Below are 20,234 nucleotides of genomic sequence, written 5' to 3' on the forward strand. Positions count from 1 at the left end.
TATATATATATATATATATATATATGTATATATATATATATATATGGATATATGGATATATGGATTATATTTATATATATTTATATATATATTTATAAATACATACATATATATTTATATATATATAAATATATATATATGGATATGGATTTTAAAGTTTCCCCATTAAGCAGAAGATGGATACACACACACACACACATACACACACACACACACATGCACGCACACACACCTTTAATGGTATAAAAAGCTTCCTTCTACTTCAGATTTTCATATTGGAAAAATGTTCTTCATATATCGTAAGTGAATATAGCATTTTGAAGAGTTTTGAACACATGTGCTGCAATGATTATATTTGCTTTGGCTGCTATGGTGGGCAGTTGCAAAAAACAACCCTTAATGATTCCTGCCTCATAATATCCATGCCCTTGTAGAGGCTTTTCCCTTGACTGTGGCCTAGACCCAGTGACTCTCTTCAACCAAACAGAATATGACAAAAGTAGTTGCATGTCACTTCTGAGTTTATGTTGCTCACAGTCTCTCTCTGGCTCTTCTTCTTTATTCTGATGAAACTATTGTCCTATGGAAACGTCCACTTTGTAAGGAAATGAGTTATATAAAGACAAACTAGTCAAGCACTAAATCCTGTCTTTCTACAGGTGTTTATAGCACTGTCTGCAATTTTCAGTGTACAAGTCTTAAACTTACTGTGTTAAAATATATTCTCAACTGCTTATTCTGATTTTTGTTGTCATTGTTAATGTTATTTGTAATTACCAGTTTGTTACTACTGATAAGACAGTGCATTTACTATTTTTATATTGACCTATTATCCTGAGACCTTGTGAAAAATCATTATCCATTCCAGTAACATTTTTTGTAGATCCCTTGTAAATGTGTACAGACATAATATTGCTTGCAAATATAGTTTTATTTCTTCTTTTCCAATCTAAATGCCTTTTATTTCTTGCCTTGTTGATTGCTCTGGCTAATTCCTCCAATATAGTGATGAATAAAATTTGAGAGAGTTCTATTCTTGCTCTTTTCTCAATTTTAATAAGACATTTACATTTTCACTATTGATTATACTAATAGGTACGTTTATTGATGCCCTTTATAAATAATATGGTAATTTCATTATATTCCAAGTTTGCTGAGAGGATTAATACATTTTATCTATTTTTTGTATTTATAATATTTATATATGATACATGTTTATAAAAATGAGAGGTCCCTGAGTTTTGCCACTGTATTTTCTTCATATATTGAGATGATATGGTTTTCCCATATATTCTAATAACATTGTAAATTACCTTAGTTGATTTTTTTTCCACATTTTTTCCACTGCATGGTTATAGACATAGGGAACAGAAAGATTCTTGTTTTTTTTTTTTTCTTATTTGTTTTCATTAAGTGCCTGATACAGAAATATACTTTACTTGAATTTGAGTGCAGTTATATCATTTTGTCTACTCATTTCAGATGTCATTCATCATTGCTAAGTGTTTAGACCAGAGGGTCTGTGTATGGACTCTGTTTACCACTTAGAACCTGTAGTGGATCATAGAATTTAACACTGCACTGTAAAACCTGTTTATCTGTGTGTCACTTCTATTAGTTGTATCTAGGTATATAGGTATTACTGCTAACTAGGTTATGTTTTTTTATTATAAATATACCCATAATTGCTACTGGCATTTACTGAGTACAAGACACTTACTGAGGGGCGCCTGGGTGGCTCAGTCGTTAAGTGTCTGCCTTCAGCTCAGGTCATGATCCCGGGGTCCTGGGATCGAGCCCCCCCATCAGACTCCCTGCTCAGCGGGGAGCCTGCTTCTCCCTCTCCCATTCCCCCTGCTTGCGTTCCTGCTCTCGCTATCTCTCTCTCTCTCCGTCAAATAAATAAGTAAAATCTTAAAAAAAAAAAGACACTTACTGAATACTTCCCATATACTAAGCACTCTTCTGAGTTTTTTTTACAAGTATTAACTCATTTAATTCTAACAAAGACCATATGAAATAGCTCCTAATATTATTTCTGTTAAAAAGTGAAACACCAAGGAGATTAGGTAATCTTTCCAAGACCAAGGAAGAGTAAGTTGCCTAGCTAGTGTTCAAACATACGTTGTCCAACTTCATGTTTGATAAGTAAGAACAACAGATGAACATTGCCAGTGACATCTGTCCATCCTGGTCTCTCTGTCAGTCATGTGTCACCCTGCCCTGTGCATGAGTGTTCCATGTTCTTGAATGCAAGGACATTGTTTGTCTCATTATCCCAGCACCTAGCACTGAACATAGAACTCTCTAGATACTGAAAATGGTTGTCATGGTTAAATCAGATCTGAGTGGGATTCTTTTCTGAGAATTCAGTCTTTATATTAGTTAAGTGGAGACAATGCCTTCACTATTTTCTCAAGAGGTGTATTCATAGTTATGAAAATTCTGTTAAAAAATATATTTTAAAAAGACTGTCCTCTGGGGAAACTGTAAGGAGACAATTGGTTTTTGTTTTTGTTTTTGTTTTTGTTTTTTTCTTGTCAGCATTTTATGAAGCATCAGGGGAAAAGCTTTGGAAGGACAATAATTGAAAAATGTTCATTGATTTCAGAGTTTCTTTTTTAAACAAATGTGCAAGAAAATGAAACATGTTGCTGTTTCTCCCCAGATTGTTTGGTCATTTCTCAGCATGCACTCCATATAATTTCTACATAAGACCCTTTGGAGAAAGGGGGAGGGGCAATTTGATAAAACCTTTATCTTAAAATATAGTTCCATTCTAGTTATTTAAAATTAAAACAGAGAAATATAAACACTCTTTCCACATTCATCAAGGAATGAGGGGAAATTTTCAAAATGAGCTTTTTCCAACTGGAAATAAAGTCTCTGGGAAATTCCCAAGGGACAGCAAAGAAAACCTATTGCAAGGGGACTTAGGATGCACTTCTGTGGGAAGTTCTGTCAACATCTTTTTTTTTTTTTTTGTGAGGAAGGAAAGGATGCTTATAGAACAGAGCAATTAGAAGCGGCTTCTCCAGTTTCCCTGCTGAGAAGGTAGCTTTGTCAACTGCCTTATTCCTGCGGAAATACTCAGTGTTGATGGTCAGCACTTGTCTCCTGGGCCACTTTTGTCCACAGATTGATTTGTTGTTCTGTCGTAAATGATACAGCCCTGAGAACGCCTTGGGTTCTGAACTCTGATGCTGGCTTATCAGCGTGGGAACGGGGAAGAATTGCAGCTTGGAGAGGACCGTCTGCTTCACAAGTGAAGCTGCACTTGGGAGGCAAATTGTGTAAAAAGAGTTGAATACTTGGATGGCAAGCGCAAAGTCACCATGCTGTCAGGGAGGCTGTGGGTACGAATTACAATCATGTTACTATGTTTCTTATTTCAAGGGATTCCAGCCTAGCCCAGGGGATTGAATAGTTTCACCCTCTCAAGTGTGTTCTGAAAGAAACTGAGGTGCAAATCAGCTGGGTGTTTTTCTCTAAGTAAGTAGATACGTTGGTGAGGAGAGCTGTACAGAATCAAATATATTTTTCTGATCTGTAGTTTGGGCAGATAATGGAGATTTATGCAGAATGCTGTAAACTGAGCCCAGTGGGAAATCTTGCCTCCTTCATTTCTAGAAATTTTTATGCTACATGATCAGTTGGTCTTCAGTCAGATCAAGGTGTAACCTAGAAAGAGGTTTATCACTGAAATACTTAATGAATGGAATTCCAAAGCCCCTAATGTAACTTATGACATAATTGATAAAAACTGCTAAGATATCAAATGTAGAAAAAGACTATAATTTACAAACCTTGGCCTGTGAGACACATTAGGTTAATAACTTTCACATAACCTTTGGAGATGTTATATATCGAAATACCTTCCTATCCTGAAAGTAAAAAACAATAAAACTCATTAATGCAAAAATTTCAACTATGATATTTGGATAACCTAGGTAATATGAACTTAACAACAATGAATATATAGAAACCTTTTCTCAAAACATACCTTTTCCTGTAGATGTGCTTTTCTACCCTACCTCCTTCATTTTTCTGTTGTAAAGCTGGTGCTAAAGTATACTGTGGCATTCTGATGCATAATGCATAATGGTTAGCAAATTTAAATGGCCAAATCCCCAATCCGGAGGACGTGGAGCCAAATTATCATTCCCACAACACTTCAGATATTGATATATGTACTTAAAAAAAAAAACAGGTTTAACATGAGATAGATGCAGTTAGGCTCTACTACATTTCCGTGTTATTGGCCTGCACTAGATTAGGTTGGGGAAGAAAGAAGGAAAAAAAAAAAAGAGAGGGGGGCAATAAAAGAAAGCTTATCTTCCTTAGCTAAGCACATAGGAGGAATTGGAAGGATGTACGCAAATAATGTAATGAATCATTCGTCAAAAGGTGCTTTGAGGAATTACTATTCACTAGATCCTCTTAGTGGCAATGTGAGTTAGCTCTAGACAGGTGCCATTGTTTACATGTTATTTGTAAGGATACCGATGTTCACTGGAAGAGAAATAGGTCCTAAACCAAACAATAAGTGGTATTCCCAGAATGATAACCCAGGACATCTGAATCCAAGTTCAAGGGTAGTTGTGTGATGCCTCACAAAACATGTGGCATGTGAGGATCAGATTTATATTTTATAGGAAACATTATTGTAGGAAACAAGCCCAAAAATATTAGATTATCAGAGCAGTTCAGTCATGTCACTCTGTCTCTTATAATTGGGATACCCCAAGAAGAGAGGGAGTTGTGTCTACTTTGCTTACTATAGGTGATGACTAGCATCTAGAAGCCTCACAGAAAATATATTTTGAATGAACATTTGAAGGAAAATGTTAATCCTTTCTCTTCAGCAGAAATGTTGAAACATCAAGTAGTATTTAGTAAATAACATGACGTAATGGTAAGACTTTAGAACAGAGTTAGATAATAAGATGTTGCTCATAATTCATCTTGACCTTGAGTAAATCACTTATATTTTCTAGGCCCCAGTTTCTACTATGTAAAGTGGGAACAATAAGCACAAAATACTTGATCTGATTCCTTAAATGTTTTCAAGATTAAATGAAATTTTATTCATAAAATTGTTTTTATAATTTTCACTATTTGAAGGTCTTTTAACTAAGGCTATGCTATTTTATTTGTATAGATAATTATAAATATTACATGTCCCAGCCAGGAGTGATGATGTATTCAGATATTTGCTCTAAACCAAACCTTTCTGAATCATATTGTGGCATATCTTCATGGCAGTACAAAATTGGAAATGTATTCCCAAATGAACGAGACAGTGATTCCTTCAGAGTTACGCACTGTGTCTTACTCATTCTTACATCACCATTGCCTCAAGTCCTTAGATGATGTTCACTAAACTGTATTAATAATTCTCATTATCAGTGATGATGTGTTATCAGTGGTGATGATGAGTTAATACACACACACATATACTCACACACTCACTCTTACACTTCTAGAAAAGTTATTGCTCCATGTTGTCTAATATTGGGCATTTCAGATTCTGCTTTTATGATAGCACCAAAATATTAACAGAATTCCTGAATGCGGAACACATGTGCTTTCCATATTTTAATTATTCATAACCTAATACAAGCTCAAGTATTTGATACATTCTGTTTTGTTTCATGTTGTGAAGTTCTCCCTATTTAGCATAGAACTAGTTTCAGGCACAAGTTTTATTTTAAAGCTTTTTATTTTACCATTTGAAAGTAATATCTTATTTTCCTTTTATTTGGGAAGAAAGTGTACATTTTCGCGATGAGTAAAATATGTCTGAAGCTTCTCAAATAATTTACTTATGGTCGAGAATAAGCAGGAGTGATTAGAGCTTCAAATCAGAAACTTCAGAGAGCCAGAAGCTATCAAAATGTGCAGCTTTAATGAATGATTTCTCACTCATTGCTCTATAGCAATCACCACTGATACACTCTAGTCTTTTTTCCAAAGCATATATAATTGGGCAAATCATCTAAACCCCCACAAGCAGGCAATTATTCAACTACATTGATGCAGAATCACTGGGTCCAATGCTTCATTAGAATATACCATAATCCCTTGGTCTTGTTTTAACCTTCTCTGTGAAAAATCTAATTCATCCAAGGCTGACACAGTGTCCTGTTGGTTATGCAAATAGTGGCCGTGCAGGAGACGGAGTTTCAAGCCACTTTTCTGTCTTCAGTCCCATGTGTAGGACTCTTATCCAAATCTTTAAATAGAGCCTAGGAGTTCTAATAATTATTCAACTAACATATATAAGCTCCCTTTGTGCTCCTTTTTGAAAATGTGCTTATCTTTTTCTCTTATAGAAAAGAGAGAGACATTGACAGAGACTGAATGGCACTGCCACCACCAGAGGGATAGCTGGGGAAGGGAGCAGGAGGGCACCGTGGTGCAGGGAAGATGATAAGAAAACTATAAAGCTGCTGGAAGGAGGATGGTAACCACCATCCCTCTCTCTCTGTTTTGTAGCCCAACTGTCCTTTCTCCCGACCCTGTTCTTTGTGTTACATCGGAAAGAGGACAACTTTGGGTCCTTCCCTCCTGGCACTGTCTGCCAGTGACTGCAGTCCACTCTTGACCATGTCATTCACTGTCTCTGAGCCCCTGGAGGAGGAGGCTCGTGTGCCCCGGAAGTCTGGCCCAGCTGGTGCGCCGGCAGCTGTATACATGCAGACACATAGAACATCTAATCTGATGGAAACACCTTCTGTCACGAAAAGGGTACGATTCGAGAGGTGTGCCAGGAAGAACATTTGACAGAAATTTGACTGTTGCATGGGCCTAGGATACCATACTTCTGGGAAAGCACACTGCTTGCATCCTGAAGCATTACTTCAAATTGCTTTTTCCCAACATCCCAGCTTGTGATTCCAAGTCAGTGAAAGCTTCATCACATTATTTTAACATTGCTGCTTTACACCTTTACTCCATTTTCGTGTGACCTCAGAAGCAAGATTAGGCAACCGAGCGGTAAACTGTCCCTCTCCTGTCATCATCATAACAGTAAGAATAATGGCAATTACACATTTTAATGTATACATAGTTCATGTATACACATAGAGATGACTATATGACTTACGTTAAGTAGTATATATTATTTCTTTCAATCTTCACAACACACTTGTGACCTCATTGCTATTTTTATCCTCTCTTTTAAAAATGGGCGACTGAAACTTACACTTATTAAATAACTTGGCCAAAGGTACATGCTTTTTTAAAAAAATTTTTTTATTGTTATGTTAATCACCATACATTACATCATTAGTTTGTGATGTAGTGTTCCATGATTCATTGTTTGTGCATAACACCCAGTGCTCCACGCAGAACGTGCCCTCTTTAATACCCATCACCAGGCTAACCCATCCCCCCACCCTCCTCCCCTCTAGAACCCTCAGTTTGTTTTTCAGAGTCCATCATCTCTCATGGTTCGTCTCCCCCTCCGACTTACTCCCCTTCATTCTTACCCTCCTGCTATCTTCTTCTTTTTCTTTTATCTTAACATATGTTGCATTATTTGTTTCAGAAGTACAGATCTGTGATTCAACAGTCTTGCACAATTCACAGCGCTCACCGTAGCACATACCCTCCCCAATGTCTATCACCCAGCCACCCGATCCCTCCCACCCCCCATCACTCCAGCAACACTGTTTGTTTCCTGAGATTAAGAATTTCTCATATCAGTGAGGTCATATGATACATGTCTTTCTCTGATTGACTTATTTCACTCAGCATAACACCCTCCAGTTCCATCCACGTCGTTGCAAATGGCAAGATCTCATTCCTTTTGATGGCTGCATAATATTCCATTCTGTTTATATACCACTTCTTCTTTATTCATTCATCTGTCGATGGACATCTTGGCTCTTTCCACAGTTTGGCTATTGTGGACATTGCTGCTATAAACATTGGGGTGCACGTACCCCTTCGGGTCCCTACATTTGTATCTTTGGGGTAAATACCCAGTAGTGCAATTGCTGGATCGTATGGTACCTCTATTTTCAACTGTTTGAGGAATCTCCATACTGTTTTCCAGAGTGGTTGCACCAGCTTGCATTCCCACCAACAGTGTAGGAGGGTTCCCCTTTCTCTGCATCCCCAGCAACATCTGTCGTTTCCTGACTTGTTAATTTTAGCCATTCTGACAGGTGTGAGGTGGTATCTCATTGAGGTTTTGATTTGGATTTCCCTGATGCCGAGCGATGTTGAGCACTTTTTCATGTGTCTGTTGGCCATTTGGATGTCTTCTTTGGAGAAATGTCTGTTCATGTCTTCTGCCCATTTCTTGATTGGATTATTTGTTCTTTGGGTGTTGAGTTTGAGAAGTTCTTTATAGATTCTGGATACTAGCCCTTTATCTGATATGTCATTTGCAAATATTTTCTCCCATTCTGTCGGCTGTCTTTTGGTTTTGTGGATTGTGTCTTTTGCTGTACAAAGGCTTTTTATCTTGATGAAATCCCAATAGTTCATTTTTGCCCTTGCTTCCCTTGCCTTTGGCGATGTTTCTAGGAAGAAGTTGCTGCGGCTGAGGTCGAAGAGGTTGCTGCCTGTGTTCTTTAGGATTTTGATGGACTCCTGTCTCAGGTTTAGGTCTTTCAACCATTTGGAGTCTATTTTTGTGTGTGGTGTAAGGAAATGGTCCAGTTTCATTCTTCTGCATGTGGCCGCCCAATTTTCCCAACACCATTTGTTGAAGAGACTGTCTTTTTTCCATTGGACATTCTTGCCTGCTTTGTCAAAGATTAGTTGACCCTAGAGTTGAGGGTCCATTTCTGGGCTCTCGATTCTGTTCCATTGAACGATGTGTCTGTTTTTGTGCCAGTACCATACTGTCTTGATGATGACAGCTTTGTAATAGAGTTGGAAGTCCGGAATTGTGATGCCGCCAGCTCTGCTTTTCTTTTTCAACATTCCTCTGGCTATTCGGGGTCTCTTCTGGTTCCATACAAATTTTAGGATTATTTGTTCCATTTCTTTGAAAAAAGTGGATGGTATTTTGATGGGGATTGCATTGAATGTGTAGATTGCTCTAGGTAGCACTGACATCTTCACAATGTTTGTTCTTCCAATCCATGAGCATGGAACGTTTTTCCATTTCTTTGTGTCTTCTTCAGTTTCTTTCATGAGTATTTTATAGTTTTCTGAATACAGATCCTTTGCCTCTGGTTAAATTTATTCCTAGGTATCTTATGGTTTTGGGTGCGATTGTAAATGGGATAGACTCCTTGATTTGTCTCTCTTCTGTCTTGTTGTTGGTGTATAGGAATGCCACTGATTTCTGTACATTGATTTTATATCCTGCTACTTGACTGAATTCCTGTATGAGTTCTAGCAGTTTTGGGGTGGAATCTTTTGGGTTTTCCACATACAGTATCATATCATCTGCAAAGAGTGAGAGTTTAACTTCCTCTTTGCCGATTTGGATGCCTTTGATTTCTTTTTGTTGTCTGACTGCTGTGGCTAGGACTTCTAATACTATGTTGAATAGCAGGGGTGATAGTGGACATCCCTGCCGCGTTCCTGACCTTAGGGGAAAAGCTCTCAGCTTTTCCCCATTGAGAATGATATTCACTGTAGGTTTTTCATAGATGACTTTTATGATATTGAGGTATGTACCCTCTATCCCTATCCTCTGAAGAGTTTTGTTGAAGAAAGGATGCTGTACTTTGTCAAATGCTTTTTCTGCATCTATTGAGAGGATCATATGATTGTTGTTCTTTCTTTTGTTAATGTATTGTATCACGTTGATTGATTTGCGGATGTTGAACCAACCTTGCAGCCCGGGGATAAATCCCACTTGGTCATGGTGAATAATCCTTTTAATGTACTGTTGGATCCTATTGGCTAGTATTTTGGTGAGAATCTTTGCATCCATGTTCATCAAGGATATTGGTCTCTAATTCTCCTTTTTGATGGGGTCTTTGTCTGGTTTTGGGATCAAGGGAATGGTGGCCTCATAAAATGAGTTTGGAAGTTTTCCTTCCATTTCTATTTTTTGGAACATTTTCAGGAGAATAGATATTAATTCTTCTTGAAATGTCTGATAGAATTCCCCTGGGAAGCCATCTGGCCCTGGGCTTTTGTTTGTTGGGAGATTTTTGATGACTGTTCCAATTTCCTTAGTGGTTATAGGTCTGTTCAGGTTTTCTATTTCTTCCTGGTTCAATTTTGGTAGTTGATACCGCTCTAGGAATGCACCCATTTCTTGCAGGTTATCTAATTTGCTGGCATAGAGTTGCTCATAGTATGTTCTTAGAATTGTTTGTATTTCTTTGGTGTTGGTTGTGATCTCTTCTCTTTCATTCATGATTTTGTTGATTTGGGTCATTTCTCTTTTCTTTTTGATAAGTGTGGCCAGGGGTTTATCAATCTTGTGAATTCTTTCAAAGAACCAGCTCCTAGTTTCGTTGATCTATTCTACTGTTCTTTTGGTTTCTAGTTCATTGATTTCTGCTCTGATCTTTATTGTTTCTCTTCTCCTGCTGGGTTTAGGCTTTATTTGCTGTTCTTTCTCCAGCTCCTTTAGGTGTGGGGTTAGGTTGTGTATTTGAGACCTTTCTTCTTTCTTGAGAAAGGCTTGTATTGCTATATACTTTCCTCTCAGGACTGCCTTTGCTGTATCCCAAAGATTTTGAACAGTTGTGTTTTCATTTTCATTGGTTTCCATGAATTTTTTTAATTCTTCTTTAATTTCCTGGTTGACCCATTCATTCTTTAGTAAGATGCTCTATAGCCTCCATGTATTTGAGTTCTTTCTTACTTTCCTCTTGTGATTGAGTTCTAGTTTCAAAGCATTGTGGTCTGAAAATATGCAGGGAATAATCCCAATCTTTTGGTACCAGTTGAGACCTGATTTGTGACCTAGGATGTGATCAATTCTGGAGAGTGTTCCATGGGCACTAGAGAAAATGTTGCTTTGGGATAGAATGTTCTGAATATGTCTGTGAAGTCCATTTGTTCCAGTGTGTCATTTAAAGTCTTTATTTCCTTGTTGATCTTTTGCCTAGATGATCTGTCCATTTCAGTCAGGGTGGTGTTAAAGTCCCCCACTATTATTGTATTGTTGTCAATGTGTTTCTTCGCTTTGGTTATTAATTGCCTTATAAAATTGGCTGCTCCCATGTTAGGGGCATAGATATTTATAATTCTTAGATCTTCTTGTTGGAGAGACCCTTTAAGTAGGATATAGTGTCCTTCCTCATCTCTTATTGCAGTCTTTGTTTTAAAATCTAATTTGTCTGATATAAGGATTGCCACCCCAGCTTTCTTTTGGTGTCCATTAGCATGGTAAATGGTTTTCCACCCCCTCACTTTCAATGTGGGGGTGTCTTTGGGTCTAAAATGAGTCTCTTGCAGACAGCATATTGATGGGTCTTGTTTTTTCATCCAATCTGATAGCCAGTGTCTTTTGATTGAGGCATTTAGCCCATTTACATTCAGGGTAACTATTGAAAGGTATGAATTTAGTGCCATTGTATTGCCTGTAGGTGACTGTTACTGTATATTGTCTCTGTTCCTTTCTGATCTGTGCTGCTTTTAGGCTCTCTCTTTGCTTAGAGGACCCCTTTCAATATTTCTTGGAGGGCTGGTTTCATGTTTGCAAATTCCTTTAGTTTTGTTTGTCCTGGAAGCTTTATCCAGAAAGGTTTCTCTAATAACTTCCACCCTTTTTTCAAGCCCAGCTAGTATCTTTAAAGTCATGATTCTGAACTCTAGGTCCGACATCGTACTAATGTCCATATTGAGTAGGTCCCTGGCTGATGGTACTACCTCTTGTTCTTTTTGCTGAGGTGATTTTTTTCCATCTTGTCATTTTGTCCAGAGGAGAATAGATGAGTAAGAGAACAAAATGCTAACAGGTTAACAACATCCCCAGCAAATATACTGTATACAAATCAGAAAAGACCTGAAACCAGGGGAAAGGAAAGGGAAAGAAAGAAAAAAGAAAGAGAAAAAAAAAAACACAAAAAGAAAAAGATAAAAACAAAAACAGAACAATACAAAAAAACCAGACTATGATCAAATATGATCAGGCTAGTGCATAGATCAGTGCCACACACTAGATTTTGGGCGTATTTTGGTCTGTTAGAAAAAAGTGCCTCCTAAAATTTTAAAGGAAGAAAGACATATATGGACAAAATAAGGGTTGATATAATGGAGGGATGGAAGATGACTGTAAAGATAAAAATTATAAAAGATTTTACAAAAGGAATTGATAGGATAAGAAGTTGTTTGAAAAAAGAAAGAAGAAGATTTAAAAAAAAGAGGGAGAGAACGTGATCAGGCAGGAGACTTGAACCAAGCCGTACACTAGTGATTTAGGGTATATTTTGATCTGTTAGAAGAAACTGTATCTTAAAATTTTAAAGAGAGGACAACTTGTATATATGTGCCAAAAATAAGGGTAACTACTATGAAGGGATAAAATATGACTCTAAAAATGAAAAATAAAAAATGTTTTTTAGAAAAGGGATTGATAAGATGTTGTCTGAAAAAGGGAAAAAGAAAAATAAAAAAAAAACTTAAAAAAATTAACTTCGAAAAACTAATGAATCATAGTGAAAAAAGCCATGAATTCTATGTGCAGTATTCCCCTAGCGCTGGAGTTCTCCCATTCTCCTTGATCGGTAAACTTGGTCTTGGCTTGTTGGCTGTTCGTGGTGATCTTCTGGGGGAGGGGCCTGTTGCTGTGGTTCCCAAATGTCTTTGCTGGAGGCGGAATTGCCCCGCCCTTGTCGGTCTGGGCTAAGCAAGCTTCTCGGGCTTGCTCTCAGGAGCTTTTGTTCCCTGCAAGTTCTCGGTACAGCTTTCGAGGGCAGGGTGAAAATGGTGGCCTCCCAATCTCCACCCAGAGGAGCTGAGAACTCGGGGCCCCGCTCCTCAATGCGCCCCCAGAGAAAAGCAGTCACTCCCGTCTCCCCGGTCTCTGGCCGCACTCCGTGCTCACCCGGCCTGTGACCGAGCGTTTCTCTCTCTGGCACCCGACCACGTGTGGAGTCTCCAAACCCAGCAGATCCCTGCGGTGCGCTCCCGCGTCGCTCCTCCCCAGGGAGGAAGGATAGTCTCCCCCGCTCTGCCGCTTGTTGGGTCCCTGCTGGAGGAGCAGTGGCCCGACTGGGCCGCGGATCACAGTTTATGGCCACCCCGAACTGAGAGCCCGCGCCTCGGCTCCGTCTCTGCAGCCGGCTTCCCCGCTCCGATACTGGGAGCTCTGCCGCACTCAGGCACCCCCGGTCTTTCTGTGACCCCGAGGGTCCTGAGACCACACTGTCCTGTGAGGGTTCCACCCCCTGCTTAGCCACTGGAGTGACGTCCCTCAGCGGAGCCGACTTCTAAAAGTTCCGATTTTGTGCTCCGGGGCTCTATCACTTGCGAGAAGCGGTCAACGGAGGCCCCTTCCCCCGCCGTCTATCCTCCCGAATATTGCCTTGGATTCCCTTCTCCACGCATCCTACCTTCCAGAAAGTGTTCGCTTCTCTGTTCAGAGTTGTTGCTACTCTCTACTCTCTTCTCTCAACTCCTGTTGAGTTCGTAGGTGTTCAGAATCGTTTGATCCCTATTCAGCTGAATTCCTGATACCAGACGAAATCTAGGTCTCCTACTCCTCCACCATCTTGCTCCGCCGACCCCCAGGTACATGCTTTTTAAATGGCTGAGCAAAGAGTCTAACTCCGGCACTCTGGACCTGTCTTAACCAACTTTCTGTCCCAGATAGTTTTCCAGCTTCTTCCTTCTCTCAGATGGTCAGCTGTTTGCCTGACCTTATTCCACTGAGCAGAACTCCAGCTGTAAAAATGTATCACTGTCTTTCAGGAAGTAGTGAGAGAACTGTCACCTTCCTTCTAGATGGATCTAACATTCTCCCTGGCTCTGTGTAGAATGGTGATTCTCAATCTTGGCTACAGAGTAGAGTCACCTAGGGAACTTCAAAACTGGTGTTTGTGTCCTACCTCAGGCTTTGATGTACTTGTTCTAGCCTGGGCTTGAGAAGTTTTAAAATCTCATCAGGTGAACTCTGATACGAAGCAGTGTTTGGGAAGGACTGCTCTACAGAGACGGGCCTCCCATACTCTCCTTTCTGACTCTGCAGCCAAGTGCAGTACAGTAAACCTGGCCCTGGATTGGAGGTGCTTGACATGTGGATTGAGTAAGAAATCTGAATTTTAAAAAGAGAAGGTGATGATGATGATAACCAGTTAGCATTTATTGAATGTTGCTCAGTGCTAGGCATTTGCATATATTCACATCTAGTATTAATTCAGTTACATTACCCCTCTCTTTATTCAGAATCAGAGGCACGGGGATTGAAATTATTTGACCCAAATCCAAGCCAGGTGTGCCACTTTATTGTGGGTGACTTCAAACCTCTGCCTTTAATTGCATGGTGAAGGCCATGTAGGAGAAAAGGATGTATAGTTTTGGAGCCTGATGATAATCATTGCATAAGAGAGGAGCAATTTTATGCATGGGCTTGCTATACCTGTAGCCTGATGAGTTGTGCGTGGCAGAGCAAAGTGGAATGGGAGGAATTTATTTTAGTTCCAGTCAACTCTCCTTTGGAGCAAATCCAGTTACCAACAAAGAAATCTGCTCTTGGGTACTCTAAGCCAAATGTGCCCAGAGCAGGCAGGAGAGAAATTCCCAGGAGAAGAGCCAAGCTCTTTGCCAGGACAGAGATCAGAATTGGGAGGGACAAGTAATTGGGGAACAGTAGTCATGCCAGAGAGTCAAATTTTACAAAATAGGATCTGTAGGTATCTGAAGGCCAAAGAGAAGAATTTATTTTATAATTAGAGAATTTTATTTATAAAATAAGATTCATTGGTAAGGCAATCAGGGAGCTGTAAAGGAGTAAGCTCAGACAGTGTTTTGGACATCCTCTGATGTTAATGAAATAGATCTCTGTACCTGGGTTTGTTCCTATATTAAAATAATAAAAAAAACAGAACACTTGAAAGATAAGGCAAGACAGAAAGTAGAAGCTTTGAAATTGAAGGAAGTGAAGGAATCTGTTCAGGAATTACAGGATATGACAGTGATAATTGAGAGAAAACATGGATTCTAGTGCCCGCTCTTTGCGGTCCAGAGTCATAAGAGTAGGCAGTCACACCTACAGAAGTAACAGTGTGATTGCAGCTAAAAGGAAGTGTGCGAGTGGTTTTCCAGAGATGCCTGTTTAATCATTGGTCACCAAGTGATCACCTCTAGGTGATTTTTTTTTTTTAAAAGGAGAGGTACTAAAGGTAGGAAATTAAAAAAAAAATAGTCATTATGACAGAGGTATTTTTTAAATTCACATATTGCCCTTTCCATAGTATTTTTGTATGTATTATCTAATTATAATCTTTCAACATACTCCAAGGTAGATTGAACAGATTTTTATAGATGGGAAAAAAAAGTCGATAAAGACGATGCCAGCAAATACTAGGGATTGCCATTGGCAATGTTTGACCTTCCAGCATAGAATTGTCCTACATGATCCTTAGGAATGTGAGGTGGCACGGGGGCAGCAGGTGAATTCATTGCGGGCTTGGTAATACTGGTGTGTATTCAAAGGGCTTTTAGGTCTCTGCACTTTTTTCATTGTATTTTAGTGTGAAGACTTACAGGGTCAGAATATAAAATATGAAGCCACAAGCTAAAGCTTGGATTTTTTGGTTTGTTTGTTTTGATAGGTAAGAGTGAGTATAGGATGCCAACATTTAAGATTTTTAAGGTTTGATATTTATAAGCAAATCTTACAGAAAAAAAATGTTAGACAAAAAGGATGCAGTAACAAATAAATAATCGGAGCAAAATGCAAGTATAATTTTCATACAGATAGATGATCCTTAATTCAGTTCTCATTATTTCTATTATCCCTTTGTGATTTTAGTGTCTGACCTAGAACCTTCCTGGATGTCACTTATTGTATTATGCCCTGTATGTCGGCAGGGTGCGTATTATGCATCCACAAATACTGTACCTCTGAGTGAAGAAGAACCTGACATTAAGACTGATGTGATAACTGCAAACCCTAACTAGGACATCTCTACTTTCTTTTTTCACTCCCTTCCCTGGACTCAGCAGAAGAAATGGTCATCGTTACCAAACTCTATGAGTTCAGCCCAAATGGGCTTATATTCTATTCACATTTCCCCATTGTCTTCATTAAATTCTTGATCTGTGCTATCAAGGAATGAGGCTACAAAATGTCAGTAAAAGTCTCTTTCAGATTTTGCATTATATGTCTTTATAAACACAGAATTGACTCCTATACCTATTGATATGCTAAGTAGCAAAAACACTGATGTAGTTAGTAATATAAACTGTGAACTAATGATTTTAAGACTCATATTCTGCAGGAGTGAAGGGGGCTTCATCTTTCTTTGAATTTGCAATAAATTGGGAATTTCTTTTTAATGATCAGAAGGTTTTCCGTTGAAGCACCTGACCAAAGGACACCTTTAAAAATAGAATGGATGCTATTTTTTACCTGGTAGAAGGTCATGAAATGCCATAGAATTTTATGTGTTGATTGTGCCCTGGAGGAAACAATGACTCAGATTCTTTTCTGGGTTTACAAATGAGGGACTGGAGTAATTTAATGACCTGTCCAAGGTAGCAAGGCTAGGAAGTGACAAGTGCAGAGCTAGAACCGGTGTCTCCTGATTCACATTCTTGTACAAAGGCACTCAGTGGGTTATATTTTTGGATAATTACCATAACTTAAGGAGCCAAGTACTATTATTATCTCTGCTTTATAGTTATAAATGTAGGTCTCAAAAAGTTAAGTAAATTGCTCAATGCATTAGGGGTGGGATATGAAGCAGGGACATTTTTCACTCCAAAATGCACTCACTTAACAAAAGACAAAATTACTGTATCTCCTGTGTTCTCTGAAAAATAGGTAATGGCAAATCAAACAGTCCTATGAAGATGTCCAGTAATGCCCTAACTGAATAAATTCAAAAAGACACAGACACGCATGTATAAGTATTACTGTATTTTTTTTCTTTTTGACAGGTTAATTCTTTTAATAGAAATTAATTTAAGTCTATTCACCTGGAAATTTCTTCAGTTTCTACATTTTACTGCGCTAGCATTGAAATATTTATGAGCAATGTCTGCTTCTGTCACTAACATACTCGCAAGCTTCTTCAGCTCTCGAAGCCTCTGCTTCCTCACCAGTAACAAAGGCTATTAGGTTGGGTGGGTGGCTCTTTAACTGTGATATATGGAGACTTAGCATTCCTGGAAGCTGCTTCAGGAGTCAGTGTGAGGTAATCCCAGTAATTTGGGATCTGGGTCTACCTCTGTAGTTCTGGAGCACATTATCAGCTTTCTGTAGTGAAGTTCAGTGTGATGTGTTATTTACAACATTCACTGTTTAAAAAAAACAGTTTGAAAGCCACATGAATTTATTCATATGATCATCACAGTCATAACTGACTTTTCAGTATTATTCTTTAAGCCACCCGTTATATCTGCCATACCGAATACTTGTAATAGTTTGAATAAGAGACTCATTTCTTCAGCAGTCACCCTGCTCTTAGGGATACACCATTTTTTAAAATTTCTCTGTAGGAAATCACCTGCTTTGTTAGGACAACAGTAACTCCCTTTTTTCAGGTTTATTAAGGTATAATTGATACATAGAAATGTGATATATTAAGATATATAACTTGATGGTTTGATAAAGTTACGTATGATGAAATGATCACCACAGTCAAGCTAATTAACACATCCATTACCTCACATAGCTATAACTTTCTTCCTTTTTTCCCCCCTGTGGTGAGAATGTGTAAGATCTCCTATTTTAGCACATTTCAAGTATACAATACAGTTTTGTTAACTGTCCTCACCATGCTGTATATTAGATCTCCAGAACTTACTCCTCTGACATAACTGAAACTTTGTATCCTTTGACTAACAATATCTCCTGACTTCTACTCCACCTTCTTTCAGATTAACCACCATTCTGCTCTCTGCTTCAATGAGTCTATTTTAGATTCCATATAATGCTGTTTCAGCATACCCACAATCATCCTTGGATTGTAGAATATTAGTGTAGAGATAAATTATTTGTAATCAGCTTAGACCTGATGCTGAAAACGATGCTACCCTGTACTAATTGTGAATGTCTGTGCAAGTCACTTAAACTTTTAGAGCTATAGCTTCCTCATTTGTAAGATCAAAAAAGTACAAATAATTGCATATGTCATAGGAATTAAATCATATATTTTAAAAATTCAGTGAATGGCTGACCTATAGTGGACCATAGGATCTTTTAAGACTGTTTTTCTCCAGACCACACCATATTCCAATTATCAAAGTAAAGATCCAATAAAATGTCAAAGATTAGTTGTTGGTAGTTACCAGATGTTGACGAGTACTTGACACTCATGCTGATTGCCATGGCATGAGTAATAAATTTCTATGTCTCTGATCAAGGGGACCCATGTCTTCTGCCATCACCCATAGATCTATGATAGCCTCACTTGTTAGCTGTTAAGTAAAGTAAAAATCTCAGACCCTTCAGGATTCTTGGTACACCCTGATATGATTATGTTAATAAAAGTGAGTTAGAGAGGGGCACCTGGGTGACTCAGTAGGTTGAGCATCCGTTGATGTTGGCTCAGGTCATGATCTCAGGGTCCTGGAATTGGCCCCGTGTGGGGCTCCATGCTCAGTGGGGAGTCTGCTTGACTCCTCCTCCCTCTGTCCCTCCCCCTGCTTTCTCTCTCTCTCCCTCTCTCAAATAAATAAAATAAATCTTTAAAAAAAATAAGTGAGTTAGAGAAAACAGCCTAAATATCCATCAGCTGATGAATGGATAAACAAAAGTTTGTATATCCATACAGTGAAATATTATTCAGCCATAAAAAGAAATGAAGCAACGCTCCAACATGGATGAACCTTGAAAATGTTAAGGAAGGGAAACAGACATGTATTTTATGAGTCCACTCATAAGAAATGTTCAGAGTAGGCAAATCCATAGGTATAGAAAGTAGATTACTTGTTGTAGATGAGATGAGAGGGGGAATTGGGATTGATAGGTAGTAGGTACTGAGTTTCATTTTGGGGTGGCGGAAATATCCTGGAATTAGTGGTGATAGTTACACAATATAGTGAATATGTTAAAACCACTGGATCGTACACTTTAAAATAGTGAATTTTACATTACGTAATCTTTATCTCAACAGAAATGATTAAAAAGGGAGAGGAGGGGGCGCCTGGGTGGCTCAGTTGTTAAGCGTCTGCCTTCGGCTCAGGTCATGATCCTGGGGTCCTGGGATCGAGCCCCGCATCGGGCTCCCTGCTCCTCAGGAAGCCTGCTTCTCCCTCTGCCACTCCCCCTGCTTGTGTTCCCTGTCTCTCTGTGTCTCTCTCTGTCAAATAAATAAATAAAATATTAAAAAAATAAAAAGAGAGGAGAGAAGGAAAGAGTGAGAAACAGGGGAAGAGGTTTTTCTGTTCCTAAAAGGGCATGGACCGGGGCTCGCAGACATGGGTCTGAATCCCAGCTTTCTTCTTTTTTTTTTTTTTAAAGATTTTATTTATTTATTTGAGAGAGAGAGAATGAGAGAGAGAGCATGAGAGGGGGGAGGGTCAGAGGGAGAAGCAGACTCCCCGCTGAGCAAGGAGCCCGATGTGGGACTCGATCCTGAGACTCCAGGGTCATGACCCGAGCCGAAGGCAGTGGCTTAACCAACTGAGCCACCCAGGCGCCCGGGTCCCAGCTTTCTTCTACCATTAGCTCCAGCTCCCTCACCTCTCTGCCCTGTCTTGCATTGTGTTCAATACAAACAGGCCCATTGTGGAGATTAAATGACATGTGCACATGTCATAATGGCTGACCCAGAGATGATGTTTATTAGTTGGTACTATAAATAGGAGAGTGACAACAATTTTTTTCAGGAAAGAAATGAATGAACAAAAAAAGAAACAAGCTGCCCTTCTAAAATGTGCTACTGTGTGGTTACAAATACTTTGCCAGTGCTGCAGTCAGTCTCCTGTAGTTATTGTAGAAATATTTCTCTGACCAACACTTAAATAAATACATTGTTAAAATATTATTGTTTATGTTTCTACAAGTAATTGGAAGTGTCCTTCCTCAAGCACAATTCTATAGTAAGAATAATACACTGTCAAAACAGAATTTACATGCAAATAACTTCTTACTATGCTTTTGTGGGGAGATGTTGGATAATTAAATCATATGA

This window comes from Callorhinus ursinus, unplaced genomic scaffold (assembly GCF_003265705.2).
Source record: "Callorhinus ursinus isolate GAN/ISIS: 27379988/994484 unplaced genomic scaffold, GSC_fseal_2.0 scaffold37, whole genome shotgun sequence".
NCBI classification, from domain to species: domain Eukaryota; kingdom Metazoa; phylum Chordata; class Mammalia; order Carnivora; family Otariidae; genus Callorhinus; species Callorhinus ursinus.